This window comes from Dipodomys merriami, unplaced genomic scaffold, assembly GCF_024711535.1.
Source record: "Dipodomys merriami isolate MVZ:Mamm:240054 unplaced genomic scaffold, mDipMer1.0.p SCAF_10, whole genome shotgun sequence".
In the NCBI taxonomy this organism is placed as follows: domain Eukaryota; kingdom Metazoa; phylum Chordata; class Mammalia; order Rodentia; family Heteromyidae; genus Dipodomys; species Dipodomys merriami.
The window spans coordinates 33,953,707-33,975,799 of record NW_027202271.1 but is presented as its reverse complement, the minus strand read 5'-3'; the positions used below and the strand labels follow the sequence as shown (position 1 = coordinate 33,975,799).

Sequence of the window (22,093 nt, the reverse complement as noted above, 5' to 3'; positions counted from 1 at the left end):
GCATGTCTTCCTCCACAGGGCTGGAAGGGCAAGATTTTCTTGTAAACAGATTATTCAGCTGTAGTGGTTGATTTGACTCAATTAGTGATGGGACTCAGTTCAATTTCCACTTTCCCAGAAGAGGGGTTTGCCCTTTATTTTACATGGGGGCAGCACACCATGGCCTTGTCTCTGGCCATCACTTATTTCTCTGTAATTAAAGTGAATGCCACACCATGATCTGCGATGAATAAATAAATGTGTCCAACTGACCTTTAGCACAGAGCATGTGAGCAAGGAACTGTTTAGCAGATGTAGATACACCAAGAACTAAACCAACATGCATTTCTTTAATAAGGTGATAACTAATTCCACTGGACAGGGTGTTTAATGTCGACACACACATTTCCCTGTACTTTGAGATATTTTGAGGCATAGTTGGACTGAACTGTTGGCAGATCAGAGGCTCTAGCTCCCTTTGGAAGTACATATGGAGCTGGGGACTCTTCCCAGTATTACTAGCTATTACCCTTTCTTGTCTAGAAGTACAGCATAGTTAAAAAAGAGCTGGACTACCAAGTACATCCATGCTGCAGGTCAGGCAGACAGGATGGGCAGTTCCTATTAGCATTTGTGATGCTTAACTAGATAACCAGGCTCCCTGGAAGAAGTAGAAATCAACTCTTGACTATAAATATACATGTGTAACTATATAATTAAGAAGGGAATGCAGGAAGCAAGGGCCATGTGCTTTGGGCTGTAGGACTGAAAGGTATCAATCCCAATTTCCACAGCAGGTACTTATTTTGCAAGTTTAAAAACACCAGCCTCAGATGACTTGGGTGTGAAAAAGGATTCAGGTTTCTTCTAGCCTTACTGCCAAGAAATCTAACCAAGAAGGCCCGTTGTCTTATTTAGAGACCAACCCTGATTTCAGGGTAAAAGAATGAGTCGGTATAATCATAATCACCTGGAAATAAACGGCCAGACAGAGCTGCTTTTGTTCTTGAAGTGAAATCGTGTACAGGGGGTTGTGTTACTTTCCTAGCTCTTCCTGTTTTCTAAATGGAAACCAGTTTTGTATAATATTTGCCATACTGCACATGGCGGTTTTCTGGAAAACATGTCCTGTCTTATTTTTATGTACCCTTCTGTGCTGGGAGTCACCTCTTGACTTCTTTGTATTAGTATAGGAACTAGAGAACAGACATTTACAATCTAGGCAACATCCAACTAGACTAGAACTATACCTAGCTCTTTTTTAAAAAAAACAGGGCTGGGAAGGTGGCTCAGTGGTAGAGTGCTTGCCTTGCATGCATGAGGCTCTGTGTTTGATTCCTCAGCACCATATTAAGCAGAAAAAGCCAGAAGTGGCGCTATGGCCCAAGTGGTAGAGTGCTAACCTTGAGCTGAAGAGCTCAGGGACAGTGCCCAGGCCCAGAGTTCAGGTCCCATAACCAACAAAAATAAATACATAAATAAACAAATAAAAATAAATAAATAAAAACAAGTCCTTGCTCATCCTCTGAGCACTTTTTAAAGATAAAAGCTCCCTTTTTCTCTCATATGTGGATCTTACACTCTAAATACAATCTCTTCTGTAAGTACACAGGCACCTATGTATATACATACATAGTCAAGCTATCTAAAGTATAGTATATACAGGAGTAGAATACCATAGTGTAAACCTTTTGAATAATTGCATACAGTTCAACAAATAAATATCAGGAAGCTGCAATGTATCTTGAATGGGTTCAGGGGTGAATAGGAGGAGACCAGATGAATAGGAAAGGGAGACAGTGCTTGAACATAGTCATAATACTCAATATCCACACATGATAAAGGGAGGGAAAAAGTGATAGGGTGCTTGTTAGTAAATTCAAACCTGAATTTACTCCCAAGTACAGTCAACCAGAAAAAAAGGAAAACAATAGGAAGTCATCATATCAGCTGTGCTAAATACTACTGATAAGGTGAAAATTAAGAACTGAGTACAGATTTAGTATTATAACTATTAGAAGCCTGATAAGGATAGCTGTGTAAAAGTTTATTAAGCCAGGCTAGAGGCATGGTTCAAATAGTAGAGCACCTGCCTAGCCAGTGCTGGGCCTTAGTTCAATCTCCAGTTCTATAAAAAAGTTTATTAAAATTATACGTCTGTAGACATTGTATTTATGAGACAGAATCAGTGTTATCTCCAATATCTACTGACTAAACATTTTATTACAAAGAATGTAGTTCGTTAGGCCAATATAAAAACCAAAGGTAAAATGGCTTTGAAGATTTCTTCCAACAGAATAATTCCAGTGAATTCCATTTTAATGCACTTCCCACCAGATTGTCCTCTTGGCAATCTATTTTTTCATACTTCTAAAATTATGGTATCTATCTATCTATCTATCTATCTATCTATCTATCTATCTATCTATCTATCTATCTATCTATCTATCTATCTAAAGTACGATAGAATCCAACAGGGCTGAGCAAGGATTATAATAGGATAGCAGCTAGGAGTCTTATCCAAGAGACCTAGAGACCTATTTCTAGTTATGACTCTACTCTACCTTACTAAATTCCATTAATAATACACTGGATAGAAGTGGGTAATCTGAGGGCTGCATCTCAGAACAGCTTCCCTTTCCCCCGAAGGGAAACCTACTTTAATTTCTTTTTTTTTTTTTTTTTTTTTTTTTTTAAATTGTATTTTATTTTATTTGAGAACATACTGTACAAAGGGGCTACAATTACATGGGCAGGATAATGGATACATTTCTTACCAAGCATTGCAGCCTCCTCCTTTGTTTACCCTTCACTTCCCTTCCCCGCCTCCCCCCTCCCCCCACCCAATTTTACCCCCCTCCCCCCACCCAATTATACCCCCCTCCCCCCCCCCACACCGGCATTGTAAAGCTGGTTTTGACATGACATTTTGTACTTCTCATTGTTGCAATAGGTCCACCTGAATCCTTAAACGACTTGTTTGTCCCCATCTACTCCACATGTTATACTGACATCAAATATAGTGAAAACGGGGGTTACACTGTGGGGGAGGGACATACAAAGCAACAAAGAAATAATCTTATAAATGCATTAGAAATACATGCATGAAAGAAACGAAAACATTAAAATACATATTTAAGGGTTCATTTTCCTAGCATCACATTATCTGACCTTTTCGGCTTGACTCATACCTATACTAGATATTGCAAATAAGGGAAACCATGGGACCTATGCTTCTTTGGGCCTGGCTTACTTCACTTAATATAATTTGGGAAACCTACTTTAAAGATGGACCTTTAGACATTTACCCAGGAGGAGACTAAAGTGATTTTCCTGGTTAAGAAACATCTTTAATCCTCTGGAAAACATTATTAAAGAGATTGTCCTGTTATTTTTTTTTAATTTAATTTTATTTTATTTGTGAACATACTGTACAGAGGAGTTACAATTACATGGGCAGGATAATGGGTACATTTCTTACCAAGCATTGCAGCCTCCTCCTTTGTGTACCCTTCACATCCCTTCCCAGCCTCCCCCCTCCCCCCCAATCCCAATCCCAATCCTTCTCCTTCCCCCCCCTTCCCCCCCCCCACCGACGTTGTAAAGCTCGTTTTGGACATGTCATGTTATTTTTTTAAAAAGCTACCTTCCCCATCATCATTTATACGATATTTCCTTGTGTATCTTGAAACATTTCAATCTTTCTCCCCACTGCATTTTTTTTTTTTTAGATCAGCCTTTCTAAATACAGTTGCTGGTGTTTTGTTTTATGTCACTGTAACCCCGGCTGCCATGTGGAAGTGGGTCTTGAATGTAGGAAGGCCTGGTCAGAATGGACAGATAAATCTTTTCCCTTTTTCTTTTCTGGAAACTGCATTCCACAGCAGCCCCAGCATATAGGACTCTTAAATAACCTCTTTGTTTAGTTCCCAAACAGAAGGCAATCAAGTCAACCAACTTATTCTTCCAGCATTGTAAGAGGACTCCCATGCATTTTCCAAGTTTTGTTTTTCTTTTTCTTTCTTGTCTTGAGCTGCTGTTCTAAAAGTTTAGTGTACTTCGGGATGTGTCATCTCTTCATTCTTAAGGGTCAACTGTGCTGAGAGAGAGCAGGTCAACCTAAACAGTTCTCCAATTTCATTTGGGGAAATTCCAGGCCCCAGCCCAGCGTGCTCTGTGCTTGTCCACGTAACCAGGCCCAGCCCGTGTTGTTGCAGCTGTTGCTGGACACAGGGCCCATTTATTTCCAATCAGCTGGAGGCTTCCTGTCAGTATTACCCAGATGCCTTTGCTATTGCTACTCAACTGAGACTTTAAAAAAAATATGATTTATCCTAACAGTTCCAGCTTTGCAGAGCTGTGGAATATAATCTAAGGGCTTCCAAGACCAGAGGCAATGCTAGGGGTGAACTGCTCCAGGTGCAAGATGCCTCACTTACTTCCACCTCTACTATTTTTATGGGTGTTTCTGTGCAGAACGGGGAGCTAGAATGAGCAGTCTCAGGACATGTACACAAACATCTTCCATTGTTCTCATTCTACTCTGTCACCATGGGCGAGAACTACATGAACTGAAGGAGGATTCAGAGTCAGAGTCAGGGCTTGGTATCAACTCCCTTTGTCTTAAGATAAAAATTGTAATGACTTTCCCAAGGTCATGTTGGTAATGATGCCATTGTCCTCCTTAGAATACTGTTGATATACTTGATTATGTGGGGTGAAAACAATCTCAATCTGCTAAACAAAGAATTTCTTTTTACAATATTTTTTCTTGTAAGATTTACCCCCAGGATCTTGTTACATTATGTTTGATGGCAATAGTTTTAATAGGGTATGTTCCTCTGACCTCGTTCTGAATCTATATTTTGATAAGATAGAAATATACGTTTAAATTATGTCAATATAAGCACTTATATACACATGTGTATTTACTGCTATCACTAGTTCCTTTGTCTCAGGGTTAAGGGACAAATGTGACTGAATTGGTTAAAAAAAATTAATTTAAAAAACTGGCCAAATGAATGATTCTAGCTCATATTCCAAGACATTTAAATTCTAACGATTTATGACTGATGCAAAACTATGCAACAGAGTACACATTAATCTCTTCATGAAAGCTGGGGCAAAAATAGCAATGTTCTAAAATAAAAGATAATATTAAAATCTTTTTTTGTTGTTGTTTCTAAAGTAAAAACTCAGTTTATTCATGACACAATACACAGGAGGCAAAGTGTTTCACATCATTGATTTCACTTCCAACTCTTTGGAATGTTCATTTCTTTGGCTTAAAGGACAGACTGAAGAGAAAGCCAGGCATTGTTAAAGGCAGCTAAAGCAGTAGGGAGTGACAATGCTCACCAGGACTTCACAGGGGTAGGGCTCTGGGGTCTGTAAGTTGCAAGCGGATTCTCTAAACTGTTAGGTGAGTGCACCAGCAGCTTTGTGTTAGGATGCTCCAGCCACATGGTGACTCAGTCATATCCACCACACAGGTACAGCAGCGCCTTCTGGTAGTCACCCTTGGTGTCTTGCTGGATGTAGTAGTTCAGAGATTTGCTGTGCTTCCTCTTGAATTCAGGCCTAATTTTCAACATGTCCACTTTACTGTGGGAGACCATGATTCGAATCAGAACCTTATCTCCAGTCCCCTGGCCCTTCATGGAGTCATAAAGGCGATCCTCAAAATACAGAGGCTTGTTCTGAATGCACCGGACGAGGTTCAGGGAAGCATTTTCCACATCTCCTTTGACTTTCTTTTTTCTTTCTTTCTTTTCTCTCTCTCTTTTTTAATTGTGAAAATACCATACAGAGGAATTACAATTACATGAGCAACATAATGAGTACATTTCTTTTTTTTTTTTTAATTTAATTTAATTTTATTTGAGAACATACTGTACAGAGGGGTTACAATTACATGGGCAGGATAATGCATACATTTCTTACCAAGCATTGCAGCCTCCTCCTTTGTTTACCCTTCACCTCCCTTCCCAGCCTCCCCCCTCCCCCCCACCCAATCATACCCCCCTCCCCCCCCACACACCGACATTGTAAAGCTGGTTTTGACATGACATTTTGTACTTCTCATTGTTGCAACAGGTCCACCTGAATCCTTAAACGACTTGTTTGTCCATGAGTACATTTCTTATCAAGCATTTTTGCCTCCTCCTTTGTTTCCCCTTCTCATCCCTTCCTATCTTCTCTCTCCCCCTACTCTGTTCCCCCTCCTTGGCCAAAGTTGTAAAGTTCGTTTTCCAACATAGCATCTTGTACATCTCATTGTTGCAATGGGTCCACCTGTATCCCTATTTAAACAATTTGTTTTTTCCCTTCGCCTCCACAAATTATACCAATATCAAATACAGTGAAAATGGGTTATACTGTGGGGGAGGGACATACAAAGCAACAAAAAAACCAATCTTATAAATATGTTAGAAACAATAGCAAGAAAGAAAAACCATTTGAGTCCTTATCTTGGGGTTCATTTCGCCTAACATCAACTTATCTGACCCTTTCTGCTTGTCTCAGACATATACTAGTTATTGCAAATAAGAGAAACTATGTAGCTTTACAATGTCGGTGGGGGGGGGGGAGGGGGGTATGATTGGGTGGGGGGGGGAGGGGGGAGGCTGGGAAGGGAGGTGAAGGGTAAAAAATAAAACTTAAAAAAAAAAAAAGAGAAACTATGGAACCTATGTTTCTTTGGGCCTGACTTACTTCACTTAATACAATTTTTTCCAAGTCTTTCCATTTCCTAACAAATGGGGCAATGTCATTGTTTCTGATGGAGGCATAGAATTGCATTGTGTATATATACCACATTTTCTTGATCCATTCATTCTTTCCTCTTCTCTGAAGAGGAAAGAAGGATGGCCAATAGACACATGAGGAAATGCTCAACCTCTTTAGCCATAAGAGAAATGCAAATCAAAGCAACACTGAGATACCACCTCACCCCAGTTAGAATGGCAAAAATCAAGAACTCTAATAACAAAAGATGCTGGAGGGGATGTGGACAGAAGGGAACCTTACTGCATTGTTGGTGGGAGTCTAAATTTGTTCAACCACTTTGGAAAGTAGTATGGAGTTTCCTCAAAAGACTCCACATAGAGCTCCCCTATGACCCAGGAATCCCACTTTTGGGCATTTACACAAATGATCACAAACAAGACAATACTAAAGCTACCAGCACAACTGTGTTTATTGCAGCATTATTTACTATAGCTAAGATAGGGAACCAACCCAGATGCCCCTCAATAGATGAATGGATCAAGAAAATGTGATACACACACACACACACACACACACACACACACACACACACACACACACACACACACACACAATGGAATTCTATGCCTCCATCAGAAAGAATGACATTGCTCCATTTGTTGGGAAATGACTTTTTTCTTGATGCTCTCCAACATGTCATATGGACTGTAGCTCTTGGACCTCTCAAATACTTTCTGCAGGTGGCACACGCTCCTCTCAATTATAATGTTGATCCTTTCCTCTTCACTCCAGCATCATAAAGATCCTGGGCATCCTGGTCAATCAGTTCATAATCAATAACAACCATCTTCAGCTCTTCTGCTCTTGGCGAGGGAGACCATCAGCTTGCAGAAGCTCCAGATGTATTGGAAATAATGTCTTTCTCCAGGTCCATCTTGTACATTTCCTTGTAGACTCTGTTAATTTCCTGAAGCTCCTGGTTGGTTCTGGAGTAGATGATTTCAATGAGGGAGTCCTCATCCGTTCCCAGCCCCCTCATGGAAGCTTTTAGCTCGGAAGCATCATACTGAGCAGGTAGGTGACTTCAACAAGCCCAGAATCACTGTCTCCAGGTGACCAGATAAAGCAGACTTCAGCGTGGACAGAAGTTCCTTTTGGTCCTTCTGTGGTAGACAAAGGCAATGTCCTGCCTCTGTTCATTGCTGCGGTTTGTCAACATGTTCACGATGGTGACCTAATCCACACCTTTGGTCTTGATGGCTGTTTCGATGTTCACGGCATCTCTCTCAGCAAAGAAGTTGGTGTAGGCCTTGACTTACCCATAGGCACTTGGGAGCATGGAATGATCACCCTCCAAGCTGAGCTTGCAGAGAATTTCATGAGCAGTAGACATTTTAAAAGAAGCTGTGTCAGGTGAGCCGAGAGGAGGAAGTGTCCCCAGTTGCTGAGCCTATTAAAAATCTTTTACTCTTTGCCTCTGACTCTATTTTCCTTCTCTTCCTAAAAAATACTGCTAATCTTTTTTTTAAAATTAAATTTTATTGTAAAGGTGATGTTCAGAGGGGTTACAGTTACATAAGCCAGGTAATGAGTACATTTCTTTTTGAACAGTGCCATCCCCTCCCTCATTTTCTCCAAGTTTTTCCCCTCCTGACTACTACCCCCAGTTGTACAGTTAACTAGTTTCCAGCATAGTGTCTAGTAAGTATCACTGACGAATTGGTTCACGCTTTGACTCTGTTTCCATGCTTCCTTTCCTTCCCCAAATTAAATAAACTTATATCCAAGACAAAGGACACAGAAATAAAAAATAGTGACAAAAGGGGGGGAAACTGCAACCAGTACTATAAAAAAAACCCTCTTGTTTCCATTTCTTGGAGTTCATTTCAAATACAATGCAGTGATCTTAATTGAGCCTTTTGATTTTGAGTCCTATGACAACAGCATGTCTCCCTTGGATTTTCAGTATGATACACACACCAGTGCTTATCACTATCTAGATATGTTATATAACTTGACCAGGTGTTGCCTCTGTTAGCTTGCTGGCTAAAACTAGAAAGGTGGGCTAGTCATTCTTTGCCAATATTTCTCCTCTAGCTGTCTACATTAAATCAATCCATTTCCTTCCCAATGATGAGTATTGTGTACTCTGGAGTCAGATTTTCTACTTTGGACAGATTCTAGCCTTAATTAGTCAATGTATTCAAACTATTGGAACTTCATTTTTTCTTAAAATTTTAACAAAGTGGGCAAAAATGATAACCTTACTCCATAATATTTAGGAAACTCAAGGGAGATAATTCTAAGTGTAAGTTAAAAGGTCTAAAAGTAGTAGCTATTCTATTTTGACATATGAAATTAAGTTTTCTTAACCTTGAAAGAGATAGAAGGGTCAATTTCTTAAATTTTCTAAAAGGTAGACCTGAATAGACCTGTGGGCCCCAAGATATGTCTACACAGGTGATCAGAGGTATTCTGTGTATCTGTCAATCCTGTTCTGTTGACCTCTAAAGGATTATGAGCAAGGTCCATTGTTATCTACTGGCTGAAGTGTATCTGACCATAGTACTCCCAGAACAACAACAAAAACAACAAAAACCCCAACAATATCGTTCTTTATTCATATTCCAACTTCCTCTCCAGGAAGTAAAACAATACAACAACCTTTTTTGGAAGGTGAGCTTAGGTTATATAAATAGAGCTGTTCATGGTTTTCTTTCTTGCTTTCTGTCATTCATATGAGAACATAAGATTATACATGTAAAATTACCTTTTCCTAGGGAAGATGCCCTTTGTATGTGTATAACTGAAAAATCCACACCCTCTCAGTAAAGCATCCATCATCCCCCTAGATGGCTAGCCTTAACATTTTCTAGTATTTTATATTAGTTTTCTAGAATTTTATGTTAATAAATTAAATTACAAAGCATGGAAATTATAAATCATGGACTCTTTTTGTGTCTAGCCTTCTTGGAGTAGGGTTAAGGTCATGAGGTAGTCAGAGATAATGGGTTTGGAAATACTAGTACATTTCTTCTGATCTCTTCAGATGTCCAAGTTGAAGAGCCATGCTATTGGAAGGCATAAGTATGTATAAGAGGCTGCTCAAAATACATTTTCCAAATGACAAAATGATACTCATTTTAGTCAGAGTAAATATAGCAGTTGATTTTAGTTAAGAGTCAATGCAGAAGTTGTATATTTATTGGGTAAAGCAGGGTCTAATCAGCTTCTAGGAAATAATCTATAATAGTCAGGGATGCATGTGTACATTTCTCTTTTTTTTGTATGTGTACATTTGTGAGAGATGGATGTGATATGTCAGCTCATCCAGCCAGCTTGGTTAAGTAATGTTCTAGTGCAAAATTACACCACTGTATCAGTTGGCTTTGAGTTTCTAGTTGCTTACTAAAAGTTTGTTTCAAAACTTGTATACTATTGTCTTAATTATATGCCTTTTCATTATTTAAGTTGTTGAAATGTGAATATAAGAAGTTAATGAGTTTTTGACAACTATAGAGGGAATATTTATAGGAAATCTGCAAATGTTTCCAATCAAGGTTTTCCCTACCCAGAAAAGTCAATTTTTAGCTTATCCCTGAAAATCATTCATTACCAATTCATGGGCGAATTGGTAAGTCAAGCTGTTATATTGCTGTATAATATTTCTTTGCATAATACACTACAAATTATTCATTTGTTTACATGTAGGCATAATGTAAATTATGGTTCTATACTTTTTGTGTTGCTTTTTAGTCACAGTTATACAGAAAATTGCTGTACATGTTCTTGTATCAGTTTTTATTTACTTTAGTAAATTACTTGGGACTGAAATTGAAAATCCAATGTTGTACAAGCATCTTTATTTAGAAGAGATTTACCTTAACTTAATTAAAAAAATATCTTTAAGTAGTTCTACAAAGGGGTTTGAATTCTCTCAACTCTCTTCTTCCCCTTCCTCTTCCTCCTCCTCTTCCTCCTCCTCCCCCCCTCCTCTCCCTCCTCCTCCTCCTCCTCTTCCTTCTTTTTTGCCTGTCCTGGGGCTTGAACTCTGGGTCTAGGTGCTGCCCTAGAGCTTTTTTTGGCTCAAGGCTAGAACTCTACCACTTGAGCCACAGCTCTACTTCCAGCTTTTCCTGTCTGGCCTGGCTTCAAACCCAGATCATCAGATCTCGGATCTTAGCCTCCTAAGTAGCCAGGACTACAGGTGTGAGCCACTTTTGCCAGACTCTCTTAACTCTTAATTGACATAATATTCAATGTAGATCACATCAGTAAGACAAATTTTCACAAAAGGCCTTATTTTAAACATTTCAAAATAATAAAATTTATATGCAGAAACAAAACAAAACACAAAACCACTAAAATGTACAGCCTAATAAATGATGAGGTGATTATAGTCAATACTCAGGTTAAAAAATAGAGCATTGTCAATATCTCCAGGATCCCTTTACTCCCCAATTATTACCTGGTACCACTGTGGCTGCTCCATTGTCCTGACTTTTTGTGTCACTTCTTGGCTTCGTTTTAGAGTTTTAACACCATTTCTAAATGTTTTCAAATGTGATCGTGCATTCTCATATATCATATTCACGAAAAATTGTATTGGGGAGATATTTATGAGGTTATTTACATTTTTGCATGTAACACACTTTGTTAATTTTAATTGATCTCTATTGCTCCATCGTGTAAGTATTCTCAGTTTCTATACTCACCCTGAAGAAAAACATTGAGTATTCTGTTTTGAAAAATTATGGATAACATGGTTGTGAACAATCTTGTATATGAAGATGATGCATATGTACAGACTGCCTATATCTGTGAGAGAACTTAGTGGATCACAGGGTGTATATATCTTTATCTTTAATAGATAAAACCAGAATGTCTCCTAGCTGTCTTTAATTATACTCCCACTCACAATGTGCAGGATTTCTTACTGTGCTATGTTTTTCTTCTTCACTCCTTAATTTTAGCCATCTCTTGGGTGTATAATGCTAATCAATGCTGGAAGGCAAGCATTCCAGGAAGTGGTTTGGGCCTGAACTGCTGGCCCTGTGTTCATTACATCCCAGGGAATCGCATAGGAATGGGCAGGGCTCCAATATATACTCCAACACCTGGGCTGTAGAAGTTTGAAGCAACATGATTGCTCTATCACAGAGCTCCCCCCTGGACCAGAAGGTCTGAGTTCACAGCTATTCTAAATTTTCTCATCTTTTTTTTTTTTTAAGGATTGACTAGGTTTAGTGGATTGCTGTTTTGATTTCATCATTTATCTTTTTTTATGCCAATCTTGGAGCTGGAACTCAGGGTCTTCATCACTGTCCCTGAGCTTTTGTGCTCAAGGCTAGCTCTCTACCACTTCTGGATTTTTGGTGTTTAACTGCTGATAAGATTCTCACAGTCGTTCTTGCCTAGACTAACTTTGAACTATAATCCTCAGATCTCAGCCTTCTGAGTAGCTAGGATTATAGGTGTGAGGCACTAGACCCGGCCACTATTTTACTGTTGAGCTAGAGTTTAATCCTCTCTACTTCTATCAACTAAGGTTTAGATTATAAAAGCTTGGAATTGTTCTTTCTTGATCAATTGAACATTTGAAACTATTATTATTACTACTATTAGTACTATATACCACTTAAAAGTTATTTACTTTGGTATTAACATAGTTACATTAAGTTTCAGTGTCTAATGTTTGCAAATCTTTTCACCTTTTTATGTCTTATATTCTGTATTCCTCTGTTTCTCTTTCTTCCTTTCTTCTCTCTTCTCTCTCTCCCTCTCTCTATGGCAGTAGTATAGTTTAAATTTGCAGCCTTGTGCTTGATAGGCAGGCAATCTACTACTTCATCCATGGTCTGGAAAATTTTTTAATAAATATTTCCAGCCCATGAACACAAGATGTCTTTCTATTTGTGTTCCCTTCAGTTTGTTTCATTAGTGTTTCATAATTGCATTCTAAAGATCTTTTGCCTTCTTTATTAAATTTATTCTTAGAGCTGTTTAGTTGCTATCATAAATGGAATGGTTGTTGTGATTTCTATTTCAGATAATTCTCTATTAGCATATAGAAATCCTACTATTTTACTAATTCACTTATCAGTTCTGATAATTTTGGAGTTAAAGTCTTTGATCATGTCACCAGTAAATGGTAGCAATATGACCTTCATCTTTTCCAAATTAGATGCCCTTTCTTTTTCTTGCCTGATTGCTCTGGCTAGAACATCCAGTGCTATGTTGCATAAAAGTGGTAGAATTGGCATCCTTGCTCTAAATCTAAGAGACAAAGCTTTCAGCTTTCCCCATTCAGTATAATGGGAACTGTTGGCTTATTAGTTATAGTTTATAATATTATAATAGTTTATAATATTATATTATATTATGAACTAATTAACACTTTTATCACAAAAGAGATTGGATTTTATCTAACTCCTTTTCTGTTGTATTGAGTGATCATATATATTACTTCATTCTGTTGAGGTATATCACTAAGTTGTATTTACTAATTTATAAATTTGTATATGCCAAATCATTCTTGCTTCCTTGGGAGGAATCACACTTGAGCATAGTGAATGATCTTTTTTAGTATGCTATTAGGTTCTGTTTGCTAATAATTCTGGAATGTCTTTTTCTCAAATTTGACTACAAATGATAGGAAAGTTTATTAGGAAAGGAATGCACTTTCAGGGGTTGGAGGCATGGCTCAGTTGGTAGAGTGCTCATCAGTGAGTGAAAGCATCGGTTCCCAAGTTTGAGTCCTGGTCTTGGATATTAAAAAAAAAAATAGAAGAAGAAAAACCAAAGGAGTATGCAATGTACTTCGGATAGACTGGGAGTGGGCCCATCTTTAGGGAGAAAGACCTGGAATGTCTTAAGATGTTTTTACCATAAGATTTAGTAGTTGGGCAACTTGATAGGCAGCAAGGGATTTTTCCTCCATGAGAAAATTGCTGTGTAAGCTGGGCCTGACTTGGAAAAGTGGAGATGGCCTAGTTTATTGGAATTAGTCTTATAATCACTCTGGCTGTCTGCTCCTTAATTCTGCCATTTTCCTAGGAACTATTACCATAGCTGTTGGAACTTGGTTTAAGGAAAGTTACAGACACTAATAGGTAGCCATGAATGTTGTGTCAAACAGATTTCAAATAATCCCCTTAGTCTTTTGGAACTGTGAGGGGAAATTTCAAGAAATGCTGTAGATTTTGATACAGATGATAAAAACACTAGCCTAGTTATGTCTAGGCAAAGAATAAACATTTACACATTTTTATTGCCTAGAGCATTCAATGAATGACTGGTAGGGAAGACTAAACAGAAGAACAGGCATTTTTTCTGATCAGGAAAATAGGTAACCTGTGCTCTTAAAGAAAACCTTCTCGAGGCATGCTCAAGGGTGAAGTTTTCCCTTCCTGTAAGTGATAAAAGCAAGAATTTCATTATAAATTCCTTGCTTCATGACTTTCTAAGGGCATGGACCATCTTGACTTTTTAATTATTGATGTGTTTTCTCAAATTACAATTATATTCTTAATCCTTGTCCTGCTAACTGGCAATTTTCTGATTGATTGAGCTTTCATTCTTCCCTATTTTATTAATTGCAACTTGTGGACCATGTAATAATAGAATCTTCAGAACAGCACTTTTCCAACTGCAAAGGTTATCAAATGCTAATGAGCTCTTTTAACTGGCTGCTAACTCATTACTAAACTTTCCAGGATCCCATATTTCCTTTAATAACTTTACTTTTCTGCACATTCTTTCTTAGAAAAGTTTCCTCAGAATAATTTTAAATGTTCTTGGGAAGAAATTTAAAACCTCATTGGGCTTTGATATGTCAAGCACATTTACATATCATTGCATGTATTTATTTCTAAAAGCCCTATGCATTTACTGTTTTAAAAATAATTTAAAAATTTTTAATTGTTATTATAAGGGTGATGTATGGAGGGGGTTACAGTTGCCTAATTCCTGTAATGAGTACATTTCTTTTTGGACAATGTCACCCCTTCCCTGGCTTTCTCCCAGTGTTCTTTGTTTTCTTTTTCTTACTAGTAGGACTTTAAACTCAGAGTCCAGAACTCTTGCTTGGCTTTTTCCACTCAAAGGTGGTGTTCTACTACTTGAGCCACAACTCCATAGACTTTTCTGCTCAGGCTGTCTTCAAACCACAATCCTCATATCTCAGCCTTCTGAGTAGCTAGGATCACAGGCATGAGACACACTGGCACCATTCTCTGCTGTTCTTCAGTAGAGGGAAACAGGTCAACAATTACTAAGTTATTTGCTTAGAGTCAGTGGTAAAGCTATCCTTTGAGTTAAAAAATTCCAAGGGATTCATGAAGTATTTGCTGTGAAGGCAGTATAAATTGAAGTAAAAGTGCCATTAACCGTCAATGTAAAACTTATCCTCCTAATGTGACATTCTTGGTTTTGCTCACTGTTATTGTGATAATTCTTTTCCATTGTTCTCCTCATTTCTTGCCTTTATTTATTGTTTTTCAATGGTACTTGGATTTGAACTCAGGGCCTCAAACTTGCTAGGCAGGTAATCTACTTTTTGAGTCACACCTCCATCCCATTTGCTGTAATTATTTTTGAAATAATGTCTTAATTCCCCCCCTCCCCCAGCTCAGCCTGGTCTGGATCTCCCATTTATGCTCCCCACCATTGGTGAGATGATAAATGCATATTACCATGCCCAACTTTTTTTTGTAACTATGTTGGGGTCTTGTGAACAGTTTTGCTTGGCCTGGCCTGGAATCACATCTTTCAATTATATTTTTAATTCCTGCTCTGCTAATAGCAATTTACTCAGTATCCCATGTAGCTGAAATGATAAGGCATGCACCAATGCTCAGCTATTAGTTGAGATGGACTCACATAATTTTTTTGTTTGTTTTGTCTGGTTTCGAACAACCTTCCTGATCTCAGACTCCTGAGATCTCAGCCTCAAAAATACCAAGGCATCTTTAATCTTTGCTTCTTTTAATAAAACATCGTTCATTCTAATTTATCAATGGATACATTGGAATTGTATCAGAATAATTCAATTATCTATGTAAGTGATCGGTAATGTCCACATTTACCAATAAGCATCCTATCTTCAGTAAATTACATGCAATTTGGAAGTGGTACTTTGGCTCAGGTGGTAGAGCGCTCGCCTTGAGCTGAAGAGCTATGGGACAGTGCTCAGACCCAGAGTTCAAGCCCCATGACCAACCAAAAAAACCTACATGAAATTTGAATTTAAGGATGATGAGTTCCTTCTGTAGTTCATCACCTCCTACAGTTCCAGCACCTCCTACAGCTTCCACTACCTCCATTGAGCATGGGTTGGGGGTATTGCGCCTTTAACACGTGTGCCTTTGGGAGCATTACAGATCCAAACTATAGCAGATCCATGCACTGGTCTTGATCCTTACCCTGTTTAGACTTAGGGCCTTATTTGTGAGTGGAAGGGACTACATTAAAATGGCAGTCTATTTGAGGTAGCTTCAGTTTTGCTTGTTTTTATCTTAACCCCCTTTAACATTAATACATAGCTGTCTAATTCACTAACAAAGTTTTTTAAAAAATCACATTATCACCTGTATGTCATAATAAATAAATCATGTTTAAAACTTAAAAGTCAACGTATTGTTATAATTTATATGTTTTGTAGGATCAAGTAAAAATCCTGATTTTCTGAAGATAACCTGGATTTTAATATATTTTAATATATGATGATGATTATTAGCCCATTCAACTCTCAAAAGGGTTTTAATTTGAATGGTAAATTATGTATCTTAATTATTTGGTGGTTGTTTAATTTCAGTCTTAATAATAATAATTATATAAACATACATTTCTCCATTTAACGAATGAAATTTTCTGTTTAATTTTTAAAAATTAACTATGTAGCAAAAAAAAACATTACTAAGGGATCTGGAAGTTAAAATGGTATCTATGACATGGACCTTAAAATATAGATATCCAGTAAACTTAACATCAATAAAATTGCTGTTTTTAAAAAATGAACTTCTTTAATTTTTCTTTTAAAAACATAAAATAAAAACATAAAACATAACTTTCCTGTGTTTGCTGCTAATATATGAATTGAGAGAAATTATTTATTAGTATTCTGAACTGAAACATTTTATATATTATATATATTCCTTAATCCTAACAGACCAAAAAAAGCCCATATTATTGAAAAAATGTTTTCCCATTTTGTAGAACTAGAGACTTCTTGACATGCTGTGTAAACATTTTGATTAGTCACATACAGTCCTCTAGATTTGGTAAAGAAAAGCTTAAGGACATTTATAGAATTATCTTTTATTTTTAAATGTTCCTTGTAAAAGTGTATTTCAGCATCAGCTTTATTTTGCTTCCTGTCTTTAACCAGGGATCTGCCACAGATATAAATTAAACCATGAATAAGCACAAAAACAGCCTGAAAGTACGTAAAGGCTTAAACCACTGTGGATGGTGTGGTCTGACTCGTAAGATACTACACTTGTGCCTTCAGCATTCTCTGGAAAACACTGAATTCCTTCTCAGTAATTGTTGTTCTGGCAGGAATTACACAACCACTGGTTCGGGTCCTGGAGATTCCAGCTCATCTTTTTGCAGCTGCACTGGCTTTGTGAGATCATCTGACCTCAAGAGACGAGGAACAGCTCCACTGCACCTGTGCTGGGCAAGTGGTGAGCTGTACTTTGCCTTTTATTTCCTTTCCCCAAGCAGAGGCTAAGAGTTTCATTTCATCATTTTAAGATTTGGAGGATTGGGGATTTTAAGCATTTTTCAGATTCTTTTTTTGTGGATGAAAGAAGTATAATCTATTGGCACATCTTAAAATGGATGCCTCTGTTCCACCTCCTTTTGGATCCCTTATTTACTTTTTTTTTTAACCACGGTTAATTGGACAAAAGGAATTCATTGAGATATTTACAACAGATCTATCTATCTATCTATCTATCTATCTATCTATCTATCTATCTATCTATCATCTATCTATCATCTATCTATCTATCTATCTATCTATCTATCTATCTATCTATCTATCTATCTATCTATCTATTTATCTATCTATTGTCTAGGTCAAATTCACCTGCTTTATATTTCTCTTTCTTAACCCATCTCCCTCCTCCTCTCCTTGTGAAAAAGTTTTGGTGGGTTTCATTATGCTATCTTCATACATACATATAATTAGCTTTTATAATACTTAGTCCTAGCTCCTCACTTACAGGTTTCCTCCCCATCCCCCCACTCCAAAACTGTCCTCCTTATTAATCATGTTATTCTTTTCAAGGTCTAGACTTCACATGTAAATGAATAAAAGTGACATTTATCTTGATGAGCTTAGCTTATTTTGCTTAATATTGATCTCCAGTTCCATCTATTTTCTTGCAAACAACCTAGTTATCTTCTTCTTTATGTCTAAATAGTAATCTATTGTACCTATGAACAAATATTCTTTAGCTATTGATTTTTTTTAACAATTTGGCTTGTGTTGATTCCTTATTGTGGAGTAGTTTTGCTTCATTCCTGGCAACTAGAGACAACTCACCTCCTACACATTCATTAGTACTGTGATGGTAGTACTTAATCTTCCATGTTTGTTAAGATAAATCCCTAACTAGAAAAGGGAACTGAGCTGTATCTCCCAAGTCCTTATTTCTTGTCTTGGGGTTGATATCTGAAGAAACTTCACTCCCACTCATTGCAGTGTATTGACATCCTGTGGCTATATCTTCTGCACAGATTTCTCAATGTCAGAGTAATGTGGCTTTAAATAATATTGGTTTTAGCTGATGAAAATTTAGTCCAGATGGTGCTTTAGACTCAATTCAGTTTCTTTCCATCAAGAAAACCAAACTGTAATTTTACCTATGTTAACTTCAATAATAGTAGGTACCTAGAACGTTTTAATCATCCATTAGTACTTGATTCCCCTCCCCCCCCCACACATACTTATATGTGCCAGTAAAAGGACTTGAACCCAGGCTTGAAAAAGCTTAAGTTTTCACTTGACTTTCTTGTTAAGGCGTACACTCTATACTCTGCTATAACTCATGTGTAGATTTTCTGCTAGGGCTGGCTTTGAGCAGCAATCCTCAGGTCTTAGTATCCTAGGTAGTTAGTTTTACAGGTGTGAGCCACCAGCATCTAGTTTTTATTATTATGTTTTTTAGAAAACCATTTTCATATGCTTTTGAAGAAGGATGTGTTTTTGGCTAAAACCCTAGCAGGATGTATTTTGTGTGTGGGGGGGGATGTACAATTTGATGAATTTTTAGGTAACAATTCTCAAATGGAAAGCACAGAATCTTGGGTTCATCCACTTCCTTCTTCTGTTGATACTTAACTTTGTTCTAGCCCCGCCAAGGTGAGAACTGAGATGAGCTGTTAAAGGGCATCATTATACGAGACCAGATGTGAGACCCTACAGGGGTGTTGGGGGAATATGTGAGCTGGAAGGAAGATGATTAACTGTGGATATACATAAAAGGAACAGTTTTAAATATACTGTATCAACAAATTCATGATGAGTAACTCCTTTCTTAATGAAAACAGTATGTTTAGGTCAGACTTCCAATTCAGGAAACTGAGGTCAAAGTAAGAGGCCTGTGGAAAGGACCCTGAGTTAAGAAAATGTAAAGAAAGCTTAGGGCTGAAGAAAAATATATCGGGTCTGGTGGGGAAAAGATCTCACAGATGTGGCCTGGGTTGGGCAAGAATAAAAATGGACTGAGAAATTACAAAATGAATGTAATGCCATTCAGCCAGACCAGTCCTCCTTAAGTTATTTTAAAGGAGAAGACGTCTAACAGATTCAAGAGAATGCATAGTTCTTCCTTTGATTGTGTTTGCCTTAAAATGTTCAACAGGAAACAATTTCTCCCTTCTAGGAGATCAAGCAGTATAATATCAAAGTGAGGAACTAAGGATACAAAAACCATCCTATTAACCAAAACACTTGAGAAACTATTTTCAGAGGCTGTTTTCCCTCACCTCAATTATAGTAACAACTTCCTAATGGGTCCCCTAATTGGCCTGAGCCTTATATTTTTGGTGCCAGCTCTAGGGCTTGAACTTAGGATTTGGACACTGTCCCTGAGCTTTTTCACTCAAGGCTAGTGATCTACCATTTTGAGCTACACCTCTACTTCTGTATTTCTTGGTAGTTAATTAGAGATTAAAAATCTCAGGAATTTAAATGTGGTATATATACACAATGAAATTCTATGCCTCCATCAGAAAGAATGACATTGCTCTATTTGTTAGGAAATGGAAAGGCTTGGAAAAAATTATATTAAGTGAAGTAAGCCAGGCCCAAAGAAACATAGGTCCTATGGTTTCCCTTATTTGCAATATCTAGTATATGTCTGAGTCAAGCAGAAAAGGTCAGATAAGGTGATGTTAGGGAAATGAACCCTAAGATATGTATTCAAATGTTTTTTTTCTTTCATGCGATTGTTTCTAACACATTTATACGATTATTTCTTTGTTGCTTTGTATATCCCTCCCCAACAGTATAACCCCTGCTTTCACTGTATTTGATGTCGGTATAATTTGTGGAGGAGAAGGGGAAAACAAATCATTTGAATAGGGATACAGGTGGACCCATTGCAACAATGAGATGTACAAGTCGTTATGTCAAAATGAACTTTACAACTTTGGTGCGGGGCGGGGCGGGGGGAGGATGGGAAGGGATGGGAAGGGGAAACAAAGGAGGAGGCTACAATGCTTGATAAGAAATGTACTCATTATTTTGCCCATGTAATTGTAACCCCTCTGTACAGTATTTTCACACAAAAAAAATCTCAGGAACTTTTCTACCTGGGATGGCTTTGAACCATGATTCTCAGATCCTCAGCATCCTGAGTAGCTAGGATTACAAGTGAGAGCCATCAGTGCCTAGCTCCAAGTCACTTTTATGAACACAAATTATTCATGTATTTCCTAATGAAACTCTTGGAAGTGGTGCTATGGCTCAAGTGGTATACTGCTAGCCTTGAGCTGAAGAGCTGAGGGACAGCACCCAGGCCCAGAGTTCAAGCTCCATGACCAACCAAAAAAAAAAATAGCATTAGACATAGTGAAACTCTTGTTTTCCAATTACCTTTAAGGTTGAGATCAAGTTGTTCCAGGACCGACAACTCCTAGTTCAACCTCATTTTTTGCCACAAACTCCCCTGAACTCTCTCCTACCATAGTTTCCATTTATATCTCAAGTTCTTGTGCTGGCCTCTCAGAGGAGACTCAAAGAGAAGGCCAAGTCTGGATGTTCTCATCGTTGTTGCTGATATGATTTATAGGAAAAGATATGTTGCTTCTTTCCATCTTGTTACTTTTGGGGGGATGTTTTGGTCCTTATTGTATCTCCTCTACCTGTTTAGTTCTGGCATGTATTAGGTACACAATCAATGATTGTTAATGGATGGTCATCAATGGATGAATAACATGATCATTGCCTTCTCTGATAAAAGAAAGGAACATGGTGCCTGAAGATAAAGGGGGGAAAAAACTTTACACTTGGGACAAATATAGTTAGCTATGTTGGACAAATACAGTTTTCTTAAAGTAGGGCCAGAAAAATTTGAGAAAGTTGTTTGGTGGCTGGTGAGCTGTGTTTGGTTCGGTAATGTATCATGGCCTCTCCTATGAAAGGATTTGTTATTATTTCAAAATATCATAGTCTAATACCTGACATAGCAAATTTGTACTTTTTAGTATTCAGCACACAATCATTGAACTGCTGTAGATTCTCTCTCTCTGATCCTCTTCCCCAGTTTTTAAATTTGCTTGTTATCTTTGCCAATAGGAAAAATATAGGGCTGGAAAACTGGGAGGCCTGTGGTCTGATCTAGTTGTATTGTAAACTTTAGTTTGCATTTAGTTTGCATTTAAGTATCTCTAAAATGTATTAATGCTTTGTCTTGCATTTCATACTGTTTGAAAATACAACAACTTGCTATCTATTAAAATACCTATTTAAAAAGTATTAAAATATATTAAAATATCTATTTAAAAAGTAATGATTCAGGAGCATTGTAGGAAGCTCATCAGCCAAGGAGATAGATATCTAGTTACTAGTATTGTTCACACTATTAATTACCTACTTTTCTCTTGCCTCCTTATTAAATAAAATATAATATATAAAATAAGAGGAGCTGGGAATGTGGGTTAGTGATAGAATGCTTTCCTAGCATGCATGAAGACCTGGGTTCTATTCCTTAGTACCACATAATCAGAAAAAGCTGGAAGTGGAACTATGGCTCAAATGAGTGCCTAACCTTGAGCAAAATAAGATCAGGGACAGTGCCCAGGGGCTGAGCCCCGGGACTGGCAATATATATACATATATATATATACATATATAATACATACATATTTA

General features: G+C 37.5%; 1 pseudogene; it reads right to left on the bottom strand.

The window, feature by feature from the left end:
* Nucleotides 1-5,450: 5,450 nt before the first annotated feature.
* Nucleotides 5,451-8,101, bottom strand: LOC138837829 (annexin A2-like; annotated as a pseudogene).
* Between the last annotated feature and the right edge of the window lie 13,992 nt (nt 8,102-22,093).